This window comes from Neomonachus schauinslandi, chromosome 2 (assembly GCF_002201575.2).
Source record: "Neomonachus schauinslandi chromosome 2, ASM220157v2, whole genome shotgun sequence".
In the NCBI taxonomy this organism is placed as follows: Eukaryota; Metazoa; Chordata; class Mammalia; order Carnivora; family Phocidae; genus Neomonachus; species Neomonachus schauinslandi.
In genome coordinates, this window is record NC_058404.1 from 77968489 (window position 1) to 77987828 (window position 19340).

Genomic DNA, 19340 nt, shown 5'->3' on the forward strand with positions numbered 1-19340 from the left:
AAATAAATAAATAAATAAATAAATAAATAAATAAATAAATAAATAAAATGAGTCTCTTGCAGACAGCATATCGATGGGTCTTGTTTTTTTTATCCAATCTGATACCCTGTTTCTTTTGATTGGGGCATTTAGCCTATTTACATTCAGGGTAACTATTGAAAGATAGGAATTTAGTGCCATTGTATTGCCTGTAAGGTGACTGTTACTGGATATTGTCTCTCTTCCTTTCTGGTCTATGTTGCTTTTAGGCTCTCTCTTTGCTTAGAGGACCCCTTTCAATATTTCTTGTAGGGCTGGTTTCGTGTTTGCAAATTCCTTTAGTTTTTGTTTGTCCTGGAAGCTTTTTATCTCTCTTTCTATTTTCAATGACAGCCTAGCTGGATAGAGTATTCTTGGCTGCATATTTTTCTCATTTAATGCTCTGAATATATCATGTCAGTCCTTTCTGGCCTGCCAGGTTTCTGTGGATAGGTCCATTGCCAATCTAATGTTTCTACCATTGTAGGTTACAGATCTCTTCTCCCGAGCTGCTTTCAGGATTTTCTCTTTGTCTCTGAGGCTAGTGAGTTTTATTATTAAATATCAGGGTGTTGACCTATTTTTATTGATTTTGAACGGAGTTCTCTGTGTCTTCTGGATTTTGATGCCTGTTTCCTTCTCCAAATTAGGGAAGTTCTCTGCTATAATTTGCTCCAATATACCTTCTGCCCTTCTCTCTCTCTCTTCTTCTTCTGGGATCCCAAATTTTTAAATATTTTTTCATCTTATGGTATCACTTATCTCTCAATTCTGCCCTCGTGATCCAGTAGTTGTTTCTCTCTCTTTTTCTCAGCTTCATTATTTTCCATTATTTGGTCTTCTATATCACATATTCTCTCTTCTGCCTCATTTATCCTAGCAGTTAGAGCCTCCATTTTTAATTGCACCTCATAATAGCCTTTTTGATTTCAACTTGGTTAGATTTTAGTTCTTTTATTCCTCCAGAAAGGGTTTCTCTAATATAGTCCATGCTTTTTTCAAGCCCAGCTAGTATTTTTAAAATCATCATTCTGAACTCTAGTTCCGACATCTTACTAATGTCCATATTGATTAGGTCCCTGGAAGTCAGTACTGCCTCTTGTTCTTTTTTTTAGGTGATTTTTTCTGTCTTGTCATTTTGTCCAGAGTAGAAAAGATGAATGAGAGAACAAAATGTTAACAGGGTAAAAAAAACCCCAGAAAAATATACACTAAACAAATCAGAAGAGACCTGAAACTGGGAGAAAAGAAAGGGAAGGAAAGAAAAAAGAAAAAGAAAAAGATAAAACAAACAAACAAAAACAAAGAATATGATCAGGCTGGTGCATAGATAAGTGCCACACACTAGATTTTGGGCATATTCTGGTCTGTTAGAAGAAAGTGCCTCCCAAAATTTTAAAGAAAGAAAAACTTATATATGTACAAAATAAGGGTAAATACAATGAAGGGATGAATATGACTGTAAAGATGAAAATTATAAAAGATTTTACAAAAGGAATTGATAAGAAGTTGGTTGAAAAAAGAATGAAGAGGATTTAAAAAAAAAAGGGAGAGAATGTGATCAGACAGGAGCTGAGAACAAAGCCCTACACTAGAGATTTAGGGTATATTTTGGTCTGTTAGAAGAAACTGTATCCCAAAATTTTAAAGAGAGAACAACTTATATATATATACCAAAAATAAGGTTCACTACTGTGAAGGGATAGAATATGACTCTAAAAATGAAAAATAAAAAAGATTTTTTAAAAAAGGGGTTGATAAGATATTGGTTGAAAAAGGGAAAAAGAAAAATTTAAAAAAAAAGACAGTTAAAAAAAATAACTTTGAAAGATTAAAGAATCATGGTAAAAAAGCCATGAATTCTAGATGCAGTATTCCCCTAGCGCTGGAGTTCTGCCGTTCTCATTGATCGGTAAACTTGGTCTTGGCTGGCTGTTCTTGCTGATCTTCTGGGGGAGGGGCCTGTTGCCATGGTTCCCAAATGTCTTTGCTCTAGGCAGAATTGCCCCGCCCTTGCCAGTCCGGGCTAAGTAATCTGCTCGGGTTTGTTCTCGGGAGCTTTTGTTCCCTGCAAGCTTTCCATACTGCTTTGGAGGCCGAGAGTGAAAATGGTGACCTCCCAATCTCCACCCCAGAGGAGCCGAGAACTTGGGGCCCCACTTCTCAGTGAGCCACCAGAGAAAAGCAGTCAATCACTCCTGCCTCCCTGGTCTCCTGCCACACTTCGTGCTCACCCAGCCTGTGACCAAGCACTCACCCAGCCTGTGACCAAGCATTTCTATCTCTGGCACATGACCCCGTATGAAGTCTCCAAACCCAGCAGATCCTTGTGGTGCGCTCCCATGCTGATCCTCCTGGGGGAGGAAGGGGGGTCTCCCCTGATCTGCCACTTGTTGGGTCCCTGCTGGAGGAGCAGTGGCCAACTGTGCCACAGATCACGGCTTATGGCAACCCCGAGCTGAGAGCCTGGGCCTCAGCTCTGTCTCTGCAGCAGGCTTCCCGCTCCGATACCTGGGAGCTCTGCTGCACTCAGGCACCCCCAGTCTTTTTGTGACCCCGAGCGTCCTGAGACCACACTGTCCCAGCGAGGGTGCCACCCCCTGCTTAGCAACTGGAGCGACCTCCCTCAGCAGAGCCAACTTCTAAAATTTCCGATTTTGTGCTCTGCTGATCTATCACTTGCCAGAAGCGGCTGAGGGAGGCCCCCTCCCCCCACCATCTATCCTCCTGAATATCGCCGTGGATTCACTTTTCCGCACGTCCTACCTTCCAGAAAGTGGTCACTTTTCTGTTCAGAGATGTGTTGCTATTCTTTTCTTTGATCTTCTGTTGAGTTCATAGGTGTTCAGAATGGTTTGATCTTTATCTGGCTGAATTCCTGGGACCAGATGAAATTTAGGCCTCCTACTTCTCCACCGTCTCGCTCTAAACTCCACTTCTTAATGTGAGACACAACCAAACCTCATTGAAAAGGGGTGTACTTGTAAGAATGATAACAACAATTGTGACGCTCTTGCAAACAATTTACCACATAAGCTAAATATTATAGTCCTAACTTCAGAAATGCACAGGTGTGCTAGACTGATTGATAAATTAGATACAGATAAATCACAGGTCTTTAGAAAATGGTCAGGGATAGAGAAAATGACCATAATCTATAACTTGCCAGAGATGGCCATAAAGCCTTAAAGCTGTAATCACTGATCACACTGCCTTTCTATGTGACTATCACTAGAGAAGGTTCAGGGGAATGCAGAAGATGAGTATCAGTTAAAGGAATCATAAACTGATAGAATCAAGTCCACATTTAGGGGCATGTAGAATCACTGAAAAGCAGTATTTTATATGTCCCCACCATACAAACATTCCCTTAAATTTATTCAAGGAAATCAGATCAAAAGCAATATCAAGGGTACCTCGGAGGGAAAAGAAGACAGTATTTCCCAAAATGACAGCCTTAAACTTAAGGACTGAGATGTGTTGGGGGAAAAAGTTAAAAGAAGTTGAAATCCTATCCCCCCTGACACCCTTAACACATCAGAATTATGTCTACTGAAATGTAACCATAAGAGGGTCTCAGGTAATTTTAACCCCCATCTGGGATTACAGTCCTTCTTCTTCTCTTCTGGTTATTTCCCAGGAGTTTCAAGAATTTTTTCTACATTGAACTATGGATCTTTCCAGAGCACAAAGTCTGGAGTGATGACCCCAATTGCTATAAACCAGATAGAGCTCTGAGTGGGAGCCATAATAAAAAGGTAGAATGTCTAAAAATAATCTACTAGAGGAAAGGCACCATTTGTAACCAATCTAAAAAATGCTCTGAGAATACATATAGCTATTCCTTTCTTTTATATCATAGCTACATGAAAAGACTAGAAAGAAAGGCATTAAAATTATAACATTGATTATCTTTTGTTATTTGGAATTTATGATATTTCAATTTTTCCTTATTTTGAATGTTTTATATTATAAAAATTTCTTTTTTTTCTAAGATTTTATTTATTTATTTGACAGAGACACAGTGAGAGAGGGAACACAAGCAGGGGGAGTGGGAGAGGGAGAAGCAGGCTTCCCGCCAAGCAGGACCCTGGGATCATGACCTGAGCCTAAGGCAGATGCTTAACGACTGAGCCACCCAGGTGCCCCAAAAATTTCTTTATAAAATAATGGCAGATTACATATTAGAAATGATAATAATTAAGAATACAAATTTATTCAATATTAAGTCATATTTGCTCCAAATACTGTGTTACAAAAGCAGAGTATAAAACATACATACATACCGGTGACTAGGTGGCACAGCTGGTTAAGCGTCAGACCCTTGGTTTTGGCTCAGGTCATGATCTCAGGGGTGTGACTTTAGAGTGGAGAGATCAAGCCCCAACCCAGGCTCAGTGCTCAGTGTGGTATCTGCTTGAGATTCTGTCTCCCTCTCTCTCTGCCCCTCCCCTCCCAACTCCCTGCTTATGTGTGCACTCTCTTTCTCTCTAAAAACAAAACAACAACATAACAAAAATTCATACACTCATCATCCTGGGATTATTCTTTCTAAGGTTAAAATGAATGTCATTCTTCCAATTGAATAAATAGTGTCTCACCCAAGAATTTGCTCTAAGAAACAAATTTTGTTTAGACTTTTGTTAATAATTAGGAATGCAGGAAGACATTTTCCAAGTGTGTAGATGGTTCCAGATGGTTTGCCAAATAGAAATAAAATGATAAAATGATGGGAAGAATTTGCAGAATGATCACACAATAATATGACATAAGCACACAAGTAACCAATGAGTTTCAAGGTGGACAAAATAAAAGTTTGGGTGGCAATTACAGAGTTTAAAAGGTTGCTCCCCTTGCAGAAATTACAATTTAGATAAGATAAGGCATGGAGCACTGATTAAGTCAGGGAGATACTTGATCTTACCATATACATCCATTAACAGATTGGGTAAAGATATATTTATGGGAAACATACGAGTCTAAACTCACTTAGCATTCTCTAGAAAGGTGTTGTTTTGGCTTTGAACAAAATCATAACATAAACCCCAAATTAAACACCCTTCCTACTTACTATATTCCCAGTTAAACTCATGTTTTCCAAAAGGTGGGGGATGAGGTAGGGAATAAATAGGCTAACTACACTCCATAGCTCTTACTTACTATGTTATTATTATTCTCCTCTTCACAACTGTGTTAACATCTATTATAGTGTAATGCAACTATTAAACATTTAGACAGTGAGACCATCTGGCAGAGCCTATATGAGAATTTCTACATTGCCAAACATATTAGGAACCATTTGAACTATATATGTAAGAAAAAAGGGGTGGGGAGGCATAGTTATTCATTCACACAAACTATTCCAAAATATTAAAAAAAAAAAACAGTGTCAAACAATGTATCAATATCTGAAAATATCTGCTGTATCTACTAAGGTTCAATTCTTCTCTGATCATTTTTCTTGTTTTATTAATTGCTATATCCCCAGCCCCTGAAAAATAGATGGCATATCTAGTAGCCACTTAATAAACATTTGTAAATGAATTAATGAATAAATGAAAAAGATTTTTGTATATAAGAAACTTCCTTTTTGAGGAGAGGTAGCTCTAGGCACCCACAGTGCTACTCTCCATGGAGTCTCCCCATAGTAACATCTTATCTTTGTCTTTGAGTCCATCCAAATTTTACCATTCTTCAAAACCCATGTTGTAATCTTTACACTAAGTGAGATAAGTCAAACAGAGAAAGCAAATACCATATGATTTCACTCATTTGTAGAATCTAAAAAACAAAATGAATAAACAAACAAACAAAAGCAAAGTCACACCTATAAATACAGAGAACAAACTGATAGTTGCCTGAGTGAAGGGGGATAAGGGATGGGCAAAATGGGTGAAGGGGAGTGGGAGATACAGGTTTCTAATTATGGAATGAGTAAGTGTGCAAATAAAAGACAAAGCATAAAGAATACAGTCAGTGATATTGTAATAGAGTGGTATGGTGACAGATGATAGCTACACTTATGGTGAGCATAGCATAACATATAGAGAAGTTGAATCACTAGAGAAATTGTACACCTAAAATTAATGTAACATTGTGTGTCAACTCTACAAAAGTAAAAAAAAAAATAAAAATAAAAAACTCATGTTGTAATCTAAATATTTCCTTAAGATTTCCCTACCACTCCATCCTTCACTGGTCTTCCAACTAGACTTTATCAGCCCACCATATGTATATGTATATAACTCTGTTAGCTAAACTTTTCCAGTGTTTACTATTGATACACATTTTCTGAATGGACTATAATCTTTTGAAGCTTTTCTTCTTCCTGATTTATTGATATAAAAATTAATAAGGCATGGTCCCTGCCTTTAAGAGGCTTACAGACTGGTAGGAACATCCATGTAAAATAAACTAATTTAACATGTCGAGCATTATACATACTTTGGTAGACATTTGGATTGGCCCTCCTAACTGCAACTCCACCTTCTTTCTAGTTGAAGGAATTGGAAAGCTAATTTCTACATTTCCCATATGAACTTGAGGCTAAGCTTTAAAGTTTGAAGAAGGACTCACCAGATGAACTTGAATGATAGCTCAAAATGGATGTGGGGTAGCAACCATCTTTCTGCCTGTATTGATACTGGCAAGCAAAGTCATACAGATGTGTTGATGGTAACTGGATTCCATGTCCTAGAGCCTAGTCACCAGCTTATGACCATGCGAGAAAGTGTGGCAGCAGCAGAAGTTTCTGATCTCTTGGTAGCCACTATGGTGGTGTGACCTTTAAATCAATAGTCCAGAAGTGGCTTTCTAACTTCTGTTCCTTCTATCCTATGAGGATCCAATTCCCTGAATTAAACACAGTTTGAAATCACTGGTATTGTCTATCTTGCTCTGAACCCTGATTGATCCATATGGTATGCTATGAAAATAAAGAATAGAGCAGGGACACTAAAAAAGAGCAGGTGGCTGTCCCAGAGGTAAAGAATAATTAGGAAAGTAATAATGGAAAGATAATTGTTCAACCGAGCCAGGCAGATGAGGGATGGAAACACTTAGTGTAACCATGAGGACACAGTAGTAACTGAAAGTCACAGAATGTTTGAATCAGGAAACTTATAGATCTACTTAAAAACAAAACAAAACAAACAAACAACAACAACAACAACAAAACCACACACACACACACACACACACAAACACACTCAAAGAGAGAAAGGAACTTTACCTGAAAAATAAGAAGTGTGAGTCTGATTGGCAGCAGGGTGCATGGAAGAATTAGACCTTCTGATGTCCAATACATTGCTTATTCAATTCAGATGATCCTGTAATTTTTATTACATGAAACTGTTCAGAGTATGTTGGTATTTTACTTCTGATCTAAAATAAGCACCACAAATCTCAATATGATATTATGATCGTATTTCTGTTGTTAGTTTTAAAGGATTAACACAATAACAACACCAGGAGTCCAAGAGGGCAGAGTAGTAGGAGACTTTAATTTCATATGGTCCCAGGAATTCAGGTAGATAGTTAACAAATCATTCTGAACACCTGTGAGCTCAACCAGAGATCTAAGAAAAGAATAGCTGTAACTCTACAAATAGAAAAGTGACCACTTTCTGCAAGGTAAGCAGTGCAGAGAAGTGAATCTGAGGCAATATATGGGAATATAGACTGCAGGGGGAGGGAGCCTCTGGCAGCTGGCACTGGAAAGAGATATAGCAGTGGAGCACAAAATCAGAACTTTTAAAAGTACACTCCAGTGAGGGACATCCCTGCCAGAAAGATGCTCAGGTGGTGAAGTGGAGCAGAATCCTAGGTGGGACAGTGTGGTCTCAGAATCCCTGGGGTCACAGGAAGACCATGGGTGCCTGAGTGTGGCAGAGTTCCCAGGCATCTAAGCAGAGAAGTCAGCTGCAATCAGCGAGCCCAAGAGTGGGCTCTCAGCTCAGTGTAGCCATAAACCATGAACCAGCATGGTCAGGCAACTGCTCTCTGAGCAGGGACCCAGCAAGTGGCAGAATTATGGTGAGACAAACCCCTCTTCCTCCCCTTGGGAAAAGCAGAGCAGGTGTGCACCGCAGGAGTCTGCAGGGTTTGGAGACTTGAAGTAGAGGCATGTGCCTTAGATAGAAATGCTCAGTCACAGGCTGGGTGAGCACAGAGTTCAGACAGAGACCTGGGAGACAGGAGTGTTGACTGCTTTTCCCTGAGGGCACACTGAGGAGTGGGGCCCTGAGCTCTTGGCTCTGGGGATAGAGATTGGGAGGCCGTCATTTTCATTCTGATCCTCCAAAGCAACGTGGAAAGCCTTCAGGGAATAAAAGCCACATAGAGCAACATGGAGCCACTTACTTAGCCTGACCCCTGGCAAGGGCAGTGCAAGTCCTCCCATGGCAAAGAAACCTGAGAATCTGCACAACAGCACCTCCCCCCAACCCCCCCAGAAGATCAGCAAGAACATCCAGCTAAGAGAAAGTTTACCAATCACACAGAACTGCAAAACTCAAGCGCTAGGGGGGAATAGTATAAAAAAATTCATGTTTTTTTCCCCACCACTCTTTAGTCTTTCAATTTTAATTTTTTTCTTTCCTTTTTCAACCAATTTGTTATTTTATCAACTCTTTTTTTAAATCTTTTTAATTTTTTTTACACTTACATTCTATCCTTTCATTGTATTTAAATTTTTAAAGGTTTTATTTATTTCTTAGAGAGAGAGCACAAGTGGGATGAGGGGTAGAGGGAGAAGCAGACTCCCTGCTGAGCAGGGAGCCCCACACAGGGGTCGATCCCAGGACCCAGGGATCATGACCTGAGCCGAAGGCAGACACTTAACCGACTGAGCCATCCAGGCGTCCTGCATTGTATTTAATTTTAATTTTGTATATATATAAGTTTTTCCTTTTTTTTAAATTTTTTTTTCTTTTTTTTAAAATTTATTTATTTATTTATTTGAGAGAGAGAGAGAGAGAGAAACAGCATGAGAGGGGATAGGGTCAGAGGGAGAAGCAGGCTCCCCGCTGAGCCGGGAGCCCGATGTGGGACTCGATCCCAGGACTCTGGGATCATGACCTGAGCCGAAGGCAGTCGCTTAACCAACTGAGCCACCCAGGCGCCCCAGTTTTTCTTTTTTTACAATTTTGGGATGAAGTTTCTTTTAAATAACATACCAAAATAGGGCACCTGGGTGGCTCAGTTGGTTAAGCGACTGCCTTCGGCTCGGGTCATGAACCCGGAGTCCTGGGATCGAGTCCCGCATCGGGCTCCCTGCTCGGCGGGGAGTCTGCTTCTCCCTCTGACCCTCCCCCCTCTCACATGCTCTCTCTCAAATAAATAAATAAAATCTTAAAAAAAAAAAACATACCAAAATACATCCAGAATCTAGTGTATTGCTCTTTTCTCTTCACTTATCTGATCATATTCTCTCTCTCTTCTTTCTTTCTCCCTCTTTTTTTTAAGTCTTTTTTAATTTCCATCTTTACAGTTACATTCTATCCTTTCAATGTAATTAATTTAATTTTGTTTATATATATATACAAAAACAAAATTAAATTAATTACATTATATATATATATATATAAGTTTTTCTTTCTTTACAATTTTGGGATGTATTTTCTGCTAACAAACAAACCAAAATACACTGAGGATATAGTGTATTGCACTGTTCTATTTCCCTGTCTGTTTATACTCTTTCTTTTTTTTTCTTTTAATTTTCATTTTTAGAGTTACATCCTACCATTTCAATGTATTTAATTTTATTTTTATACATATGTAAGTTTTTCTTTCTTTACAGTTTTGGGATCTAGTTTTCTAAGAAACGGACCAAAACACACACAGGATCCAGTGTATTGCTCTGTCCTGTTCATCTGTCTAGTTATAGTCTCTCTTAAATATATATATATATATATGTATATATATATACACACACAAATATATATACATATATAAGTATATATATAAAAATATATATAAATATATATAAAATATATATATAAAATTTGGTTTGGAGTCTCTTCTGATTTCTTTAGTGTATATTTGTCTGGGGTGGTTGTTGCCATTTTAGTATTTTGTTCTCTTGTTCATCCATTCTTCTCTGGACAGAATGACAAGACAGAAAAACTCACTTCAAAAAAGAGAACAAGAGGAGTACTGACTGCCAGGGACCTCATCAGCATGGATATAAGTAAGATGTTGGAACTAGAGTTCAGAATAACAATTATAAAGATACTAGCTGGGCTTGAAAAAAACATAGATATATTCAGAGCATTCCATCCTAAAGCAACAGAATACATTCTTCTCGGGTGCACATGTAACATTCTCCAGAATAGATAACATACTGGATCATAAATCAGGTCTTAACTGGTACCAAAAGGTTGGGATCATTCCCTGCATATTTTCAGAATACAGTGCTTTAAAACTTGAACTCAAGTACCAGAGGAAATTTGGAAAGAACTCAAATACCTGGAGGCTAAAGAGCATCCTACTAAAGAATGAATGGGTCACCCAGGAAATTATGAAGAATTAAAAAAATTCACGGAAACAAATGAAAATGAAAACACAACTGTTTAAAACCATAGGAATGCAGCAAAGGTGGTCCTGGGAGGGAAGTGTATAGCAATACAAGCCTTTCTCAAGAAACAAGAAGGGTCTCAAATACACAACCTAACCTTACACCTAAAGGAGCTGGAGAAAGAACAGCAAATAAAGCCTAAACCCAGCAGGAGAAGAGAATAAAGATTAGAGCAGAAATCAATGGTAGAACAGATCAACGAAACTAGGAGCTGGTTCTTTGAATGAATTAATAAGATTGATAAACCCCTGGCCAGACTTATCAAAAAGAAAAGAGAAAGGACCCAAATAAACAAAATCATGAATGAAAGAGGAGAGATCACAACCAACACTGAAGAAATACAAACAATTATAAGAACATATTATGAGCAACTCTATGCCAGCAAATTAGATAATCTGGAAGAAATGGATGCATTCCTAGAAACATAGGATCCAACAGTACATTAAAAGGATTATTCACCATGACCAAGTGGGATTTATTCCCAGGCTGCAAGGATGGTTCAATATCTGCAAATCAATCAATGTGGTACACTACATTAATAAAAGAAAGGACAAGAACCATAGAGGGAATATACCTCAATATGATGAAAGCCATCTATGAAAAGTCCACAGCAAATATCATTCTCAATGGGGAAAAACTGAGAGCCTTTCCTCTAAGGTCAGGAGCACAGCAGGGATGTCCACTATCACCTCTGCTATTCAACATAGTACTAGAAGCCTTAGTCTCAGCAAACAGACAACAAAAAGAAATAAAAGGCATCCAAATCAGCAAAAAAGAAGTCAAACTCTCACTCTTTGCAGATGACATGATATTCTATGTGGAAAACTCAAGAATCCACCCCCAAATTGCTAGAACTCATACAGGAATTCAGCAAAGTGGTAGGATATAAAATCAATGTACAGAAATCAGTTGCATTTCTATACACTAGCAATGAGACAGAAGAGAGAAATTAAGAGACAGAATGAGAAATTAAGGGGTCAATCCCATTTACAATTGCACCCAAAACCATAAGATATGTAGGAATAAACCTAACCAAAGTGGCAAAAGATCTGTACTCAGAAAACTATAGAATACTCATGAAAGAAAATGAGGAAGACACAAAGAAATGGAAAAACATTCCATGCTCATGGATTGGAAGAACAAAGATTGTTAAAATACCTACGCTACTTAAAGCAATGTACACATTCAATGCAATCCCTATCAAAATACCATCAACTTTTTCCACAGAGCTGGAACAAATAATCCTAAAATGTGTATGGAACCAGAAACGACCCTGAATAGCCAGAGGAATGTTGATAAAGAAAACCAAAGCTATAGAAACAGCCCAGATATCCATCAACAGATGAATGGATGAAGATGATGTGGTATATACATATATACAATGGAATACTACTCAGCCATTAAAAAAATGAAATCTTGCCATTTGCAATGACATGGATGGGACTAGAGGGTATTACGCTAAGCAAAATAAGCCAATCAGAGAAAGACAATTATCATTTGATCTCACTCATATGTGGAATTTAAGAAACAAAACAGAAGATCATAGAGGAAGAGAGTAAAAAATAAAACAAGACAAAATCAGAGAGGGAGACAAACCATAAGAGACTCTTAAGGGTCTTGGAGGGGAGGTAGGAGGGTGGGAGGAATGGGGTAACTGGGTGATGGACACTAAGGAGGTCACATGATGTAATGACCTCTGGGTGATGAGTGAGAGTGATGAGTCACTGACCTCCAACTCTGAAACTAATAATACATTATATGTTAATTAATTGAATTTAAATAAAAAATATTTAAAAAAGGATTAACACAATAGCTAAAAATGAGCAGAAAATACTTTCAAAGTTATAATGAAATGGGTAGCCCCAATAATAATGGATGAGAATCAAATTCTTCTAACCACTAAGGATTCATCCCTGTATTGCCTAATAAACAATAAACATTTATTGATTACCTCTATTTCTCAGCAAATGTACTCCCTCTATGAATACATTGGAATGAACCAGTACTGTTCCCAATCAAACAGCACAAGTCCACAAAGGCAGCATTTCCATATGTGTTCAGTCTATAAAATTTCCTTCAAAGACATTCACTTATGAATCAACCGCACCTCTTTAAGGAAACATACCACACAGATTAATGTCCTCTGTCACACTCCTGAGTACGTGAAAAAAAAATGGATTTACTTGAAAATATTCCTCTTTCTGCTTTGGGTATGAGATTTTAACTGTCTTCATTAGAAGAGTCAAGTTTCTTCCTTTGCAAGCATTTGACTTACTGAAAAACAGTGGAATTATGGTACTGTGTCTTATTTCTACATGAAATGGCAAAGGTTTCCTGATCCAAAATTCTGACTAGAAATAATTTAAATGTTATTACCTTCATTTTCCTGCAGTAAGTAAGGCCTAGGAGATTAACTTTCTCTTAAAAAGTCATAAAGTTAGTCACAGGCAGGAACAATGTCAGCTCTAGCATTTCCCTGTCTTCTGAGTTTCAAACACAGAGGAATTCACTCTTCAAGTTCAGCCTCATCCAAATCCCAGCTATCCCTAACTATGGTAGGCAGTATATTTGGAGCTCTGTCCAGAACCCAAGTATGAGTTACCCAGTACATGCAGACCCCCAATCTCTAGTCTTACTCAACTCTTACCATGACTATTAAATCCTTATGGATGGGCCCCTGCTTTTCTTTACTTGTATCCCATTCCTTTGGTGTGACAGAAGCTTTGCAGGACCCTCAGTCTGCCCTTGGAGATTGAGGGGAAGTGCTGACACCCTGGATATCACTTGTTATTCCAATATATTAGAGGCTAGAGTTTGTCCCTTTGTTCCCCAATTCTGGTTGGAATGTTGCTCCAACCAGATGAAATCATCTAGAACTATGACATTGCTCACAAGATTGGAATGTAACAGGTGTTTACAGAGCATTCTTGCTAAAAGGATAAAATGCATAAAAAAGCCAATACAGATCCAAAGACGATATTATAATTTTATTTCTATTTACTTGTATTACATTGTTTCCCTTTAAATTTAAAATTTGGGGTGCATACATATGCACTAGTTGAGTAGTTCATATAATAATTTAATAAATAAATGCATAAATTTATGTTAGAAGTACATGCTGAAAAAATATGCCTGCTTAAGTCAATATGGAGATCATGCTTTAGGAACATATGCAGCAGGGTCCCTTTAAGTGTTTCTAGACAGCTCCATAAAGTTGTAGTTCATGTTTGTTTGTGGACAGCATCCTCATACCTAGCACTGCTCTGCCATAAATAGGTTTTCATGAACATAGTAATAAAAAAAATAAATTAAAATAGGTTTTCAATAAATCTTTGTTGAATGAGTGAAACTGGATTAATAAATGACTTGAAACTGGCTTAAATCAAAAGTTACCATGTATCTTTAGATACTATAGTCAGTTGAATAGCATGCCCCACTCCCAAATTCCTATCTACCTGGAATCTAGAAGTAGGACATAAATAGAATTTAGAAACTCTATTTGGAAATACAGCCTGTGAAAACACACTTAAGGTAAGAACTGAGATGACATGATGCAGGATTAGGGTGGGCCCTCAAGCCAATGAAAATGTCTTTATAAGAAACAGAAAAGTGCACACAAGATAGAGAAAAATCTTGTGGGAATGTAGAGGTAAGAAGAGCCTGGAGTGACATGGCTCAGCTACAAACCAGGGAATGCCTGGGGCCACCAGAAACAGGAACAGGCACGGAAGTGTTCTTCCCTAGGGCCTTCAGAATGACCCTGGCCCTGCTGGCACCTTGGTTTTGGACTTCTAGTCTCCAGAACAATAAGGGAATACATGTCTATTGCTTTAACACCCAGTTTGTGGTAATTAGTTGTGACAACCCTAGGAAACTAATGCAGATACAATGTTTTAGGTACCAGGCCAGTGTACCAGCAAGTTTGGTCCTGTTAGATCTGACTCATGTGCCCTTTCCATTGGTCTGTTGTAATGAATCCAGCACCCTCTCCAGTGGAATCTGTTCATAATATGAAAGACAATATTAGAATCTAACTCCTCTGACTCTTAGGGTAACATTCTGTACACTACACCTTACTATTTATAGCAGAAGAACTTATCTCATAAGAAAAAATTTGCAAAAAGTCTAAGGTGTGGGTATGCCTAAGAATTTATGATGTAACCTGAAACTCTTTGCTCTTAAAATTCTTGTGAGGATAAGTTTCTGACCCCTGATATATGCTGGTTCCAGCCAGTTAACAACAATCACAAGACATGTTATAGTTTTATTTTGGTACTTGATATTCTGGTCACAGCAAGAACCAGAAAATGAAAAGTTACTTTAAAAAAAAACTCAGCTTGGTCATTATTTAATATTACTGAACACTTATCATGTGCATACATTTATATAAATAAAAATTTACTTGAATTGTAAATCATTCAAATTGCTTTAAACATTAAAAAAAAGAATGAAATTTCATTCTACTTGTGGCAGATATTTTTGATCTACCTTTCATCTCTCTAATTAGCCAGTACAAACAAAAGAATGTGCTTAAAAGCAGTAGATGACCAGAAAGTCTTTCATATACTCTAAAGATAACTTATATGATCATAGTAATGACTGTGCTTGGCAGAGAAGAGGCACTCAGGAAGTGTTAGAGCTGTTTTACTGGATTCAAAAAGAAAATTAGCAATCAGAAAAGCCCCTTTGAATTTAATCATTCATTTACTTGTTATTTGTTACTGTGGATGTGATTGAAACTATCTTATCTTCTGGACCTGAGCTTATTTACAACTTGATTTTGAGCATCCAGAAAGAATATCATTGGTGATGTGGAAGTGTCAGGATTCTGTGGACATGATGGGCCCATGTTGGGTATAGTGATCTCAAGGAAAGGGGGTATCAATGAGGGGGAAAATGAACTCTAGTCAGTAAAATACAAGATTTTAAAAGAGAAGAAAAAAGGAGGTGTTGCCCCAAAGATAATCATTCCAAAAAAGCAAGAAAGATTAAGAAGGACAGAAGAGTTTAGAAGTGAAATTCATAAGAAGGCAATCACAAGTGATCAGAATTCAGTATGGATGAGATCCACAAACCTAAACTGAGCACCTCCTATGAGCCCAGAAGTGGGTGAAAATGAGTAGAACATGGCACCCTGAGCCATAGTCTATCAAACTCTTAGAATGTTTTTAAGAAAGATAAGAAAGAGGAATCTGAAGAAACCTTTGTGTCTATGCATGGTTGAACTCTGCTTTAAAAAGAAACCCAGGAAGAAATCTTTAACCAGCATGTATTTTTTAATATACATAGAAAGTCCCCAGTAAATGAGTATGTTTTTGTGTGTTTTCCTTAATATATAAATTAATAACATGTGACCAAATGGGCTATAAAAGCAAAGATGAGTATCACACAGAGAGAGCCAAGAACAAAGACTATGTAAGAAGAGTGACATGAAAGCTGACATCCAGATGTAACTTTGAAAACAAAACAAAAGCTAATGATCACAAGATGATTGAAGTGATGTCTGGGGACAGAGGTGGAGGCTTCAAGGAAGCCCCCATTTTCTCTGGAGGGTTCGGGATGACTCAGGGAAACCTAAACAACAGCCAATTAAATGGGCTGATCTGTAAGTGTCCTAGGGAAAGTCCAGGGGTGGTGTTCTAGGAATTTGTTGTAAGTATGGCCTACTTTGACATTTATATCAATTATTTGACTAACAATATAGAAAAAAATTCTATGAAATGCAGTGATGTCAAGAAGATGTGAGGGCAAAGAGAGGATTCATGCATCAAATGACGGAAACAAAAACACACTTGTTTGGCCAAGTCAGCATGTATAAACTCACACAAAGAGTGTAAAGTTTCATGTTAGGGTCAAAAAGTCAATCACATTAGTACAGAATGGATATGTTGCCATTTATTCTATACTTGATCCTAAATTTACATAATCCAGGCAGGCATGCATGCACACGTATGTACACACACACACACACACACACTACTATATGGGTCTCCATGTAAAAAATATGATGCCCAAATTAAATCCTTTTTATCCTATGCTGGTTCAGATTTCATAGGTCTATTGTGCCCTGCCCTGGGTTTATTATGAAGAATTTAGAGCAAGGAATTGGAAAGTTTTTGCCTAGAGGAGAAATCAGTTCAAGAAATTGGTCTTCAAACAGCTGAAGGTATCACATGGAGGAAGGATTTGACTAATTATCTTATTATAGGAGATAGAAGAAAGACAATGGGCAAAAGTATAGGACATGCTTCATTTGTATACAATGAATCATGTTCTGTCATTAAAGCTGTTGAACAATGGTCTGCCTGTCTTAGGAATGTGTGAATTCTGTGTCACTGGAACATTCTAGGAGGTGCCAGATGACTATTGACAATAATCTACCCTTTGTGTTCTTTTCTGCTCTAAGGTAAACACTACAGATAAAAGAAAAAGTGTGGAATAAGGAAAGCATGTCCATATACATACCATCTCTGTAATGTCAAACAGCCTTTTAAACCTCTATGAAAACTATTTTCATAACCTTTACTTCACTGTTTTAAGGAAGATTAGATTCAATAACTTGGATAACACACCTGACACAGTGGATGCTAAGTAAATCGTGGGAAAAATTTGTAATTATTATAACAGTAATTGTATAGTTTCTGCAGTGTAAAATTGGCAAATATCTTAAATATCTACCGCTAGAGAGAGGAAAAGAAAAACAGAGAAATCAGGTAATGTTCTTGGTGCTTTCTGATCCTAACTCTGTAATGCAAAACTACAAGTTACCCTCTGATTAGCTTATGCTTGCTTAAACAAGTGATCCTCATTCTGTAGAAAACATTTACTTGAATTAAAATATTCATACTTCACAGATGAGTCAGCTTGCTGGTAGAAATAAAAAGCAAAACCAGTAAGTTAATTAAGATTCAAAATTCCAGTTTCAAATAAGTACTCTTTAAGATTTATGTATTTACTTTGAGAGAGGGAGAGTGAGAGGGAGTACACGAGGGAGGGGCAGAGAGAGAGGGAGAGAGAGAATCTCAAGCAGACTCCCCGCCATGTGGAGCTCCATACAGGGGCTTGGTCTCACGACCCCTAGATCATGACCTGAGCCAAAACCAAGAGTCTGATGCTTAACAAACTGAGCCACCCAGGTGCCGCTCAGACAAGTACTTTAAATATAAGGATATTAAAAAAATATACAATCGAGAGTAGGGATTCTTATTATTTTCTTCATATATTATCTGAAGTAGGGTCTCCTTAAGAAAGAAAAACTTATTTAAAATACTCTTTAGAAGTTGACCCACAAAAGTGATGCTTGATAAATGATTTTGGAATTTGCTCCATCTTTTGACTTTTCCTTTGAAAAAAAAATGGACAGTCTTTAGTCTATCTCATAGACTAATTTAAAATTTCATTGAAATGTCCTTTAAATGTTAGTTAATTAAGATTCGCAATTAAAAGTTTGCATCGTTAAGTGCAAGTAAAACTGTACTGTGGGTGTTCTTATATGAACTTACCCCCAAAATGACAACTAAAATATTCATTTAAAAGCATTTATTCTAGAGAGCAACTTGCTTGAACACAAACCCAGGAGGTGGGAGGAAGAACTGACTTAGCATAGACAGAGTGAGGAATACAGTTTTACTTAGAGAACGTCACAAAACAGCCCAAAATTATGCACAAAAATTATTTTGAAGAAACTTCACATAAACTTTTTTTCAGTTTTGAGAGCAGATGAAAGACATTTGTGATACTAAAAGCAACAATAGCTGTCACCTGATCTGTGAACTCTGCCAATTCTAAGGATCCAGGTAAAACTAGTGTTGTGAGAACTGGTTCCTGGACAGCAGGAGAAATAAAGCTTTTGAAAAGCTATTAGAAAGTTAATCCAAACAATGATCACCACAGACAGGCGAATAGACAGAAAATAAAGAGGGAAGGTACAGGCGGGAGGGGGGCATGAGGGGAAGGGGGGAAGAACAGTGACATTTGGTGATGAACCATATGTGCGTGGTTTGAAAGACATGACTGAATTGTTTTTGGTGCAGTATTATTCTGACATTTAGAATGAGGCAATTTTCCATTTCCATTAATGTACTGCCAAATAGAGGGGGAACTGTCGCGAATTAAAGACTAAAGAAAGCTGTTCCTCAGAGTTGTATTAAATCATTGCTGATGAACTCATTAAGAACAAATTAACAAGGTAAATTATACTAGGATTAACCAGCAAGAAAACCCAAGTAAATTATACAACCCACTAGTTTCTAAATGGTCCGACATTAAGCACTGACAGCACATGCCATGAAAGTGAGAGGTCTTCTTTAGTTTCTACAAATCCCTCAGCATCCTCAGAAAAGGACTCAGATTCACTTCAGAGATGAGGGCAAATTTGATGTAGTATCTCAGCAGACTTTATAACAACCAGAAGATGTTAAGGGAAATTACTTTCCCCTCACACACACCACATTTTTCATGAAGAAAAATAAGCTAAAATTTGCCTACTTTGTGTGAAGAAGCAAAGATAGTCCCTCTTCCTAACATCAGCATAGAGAATTAGTCTAACTCTACAGGTAAGTCTCCTAAGTTTACTTGAAATCAAGTAGACATGACACTAGCCTTCTTCAGTAGAGAGTAGAGAGTGGAAAATCCTATCTGTGGTTTTCAGACCCCTCTAACGAGAAATTATCTTTAAGGAACTCCTGGTCCCAAGATTCCAGGATGCCAAATTCTCCAAGGTGATCAGTGCCTTATCTATCTGGTT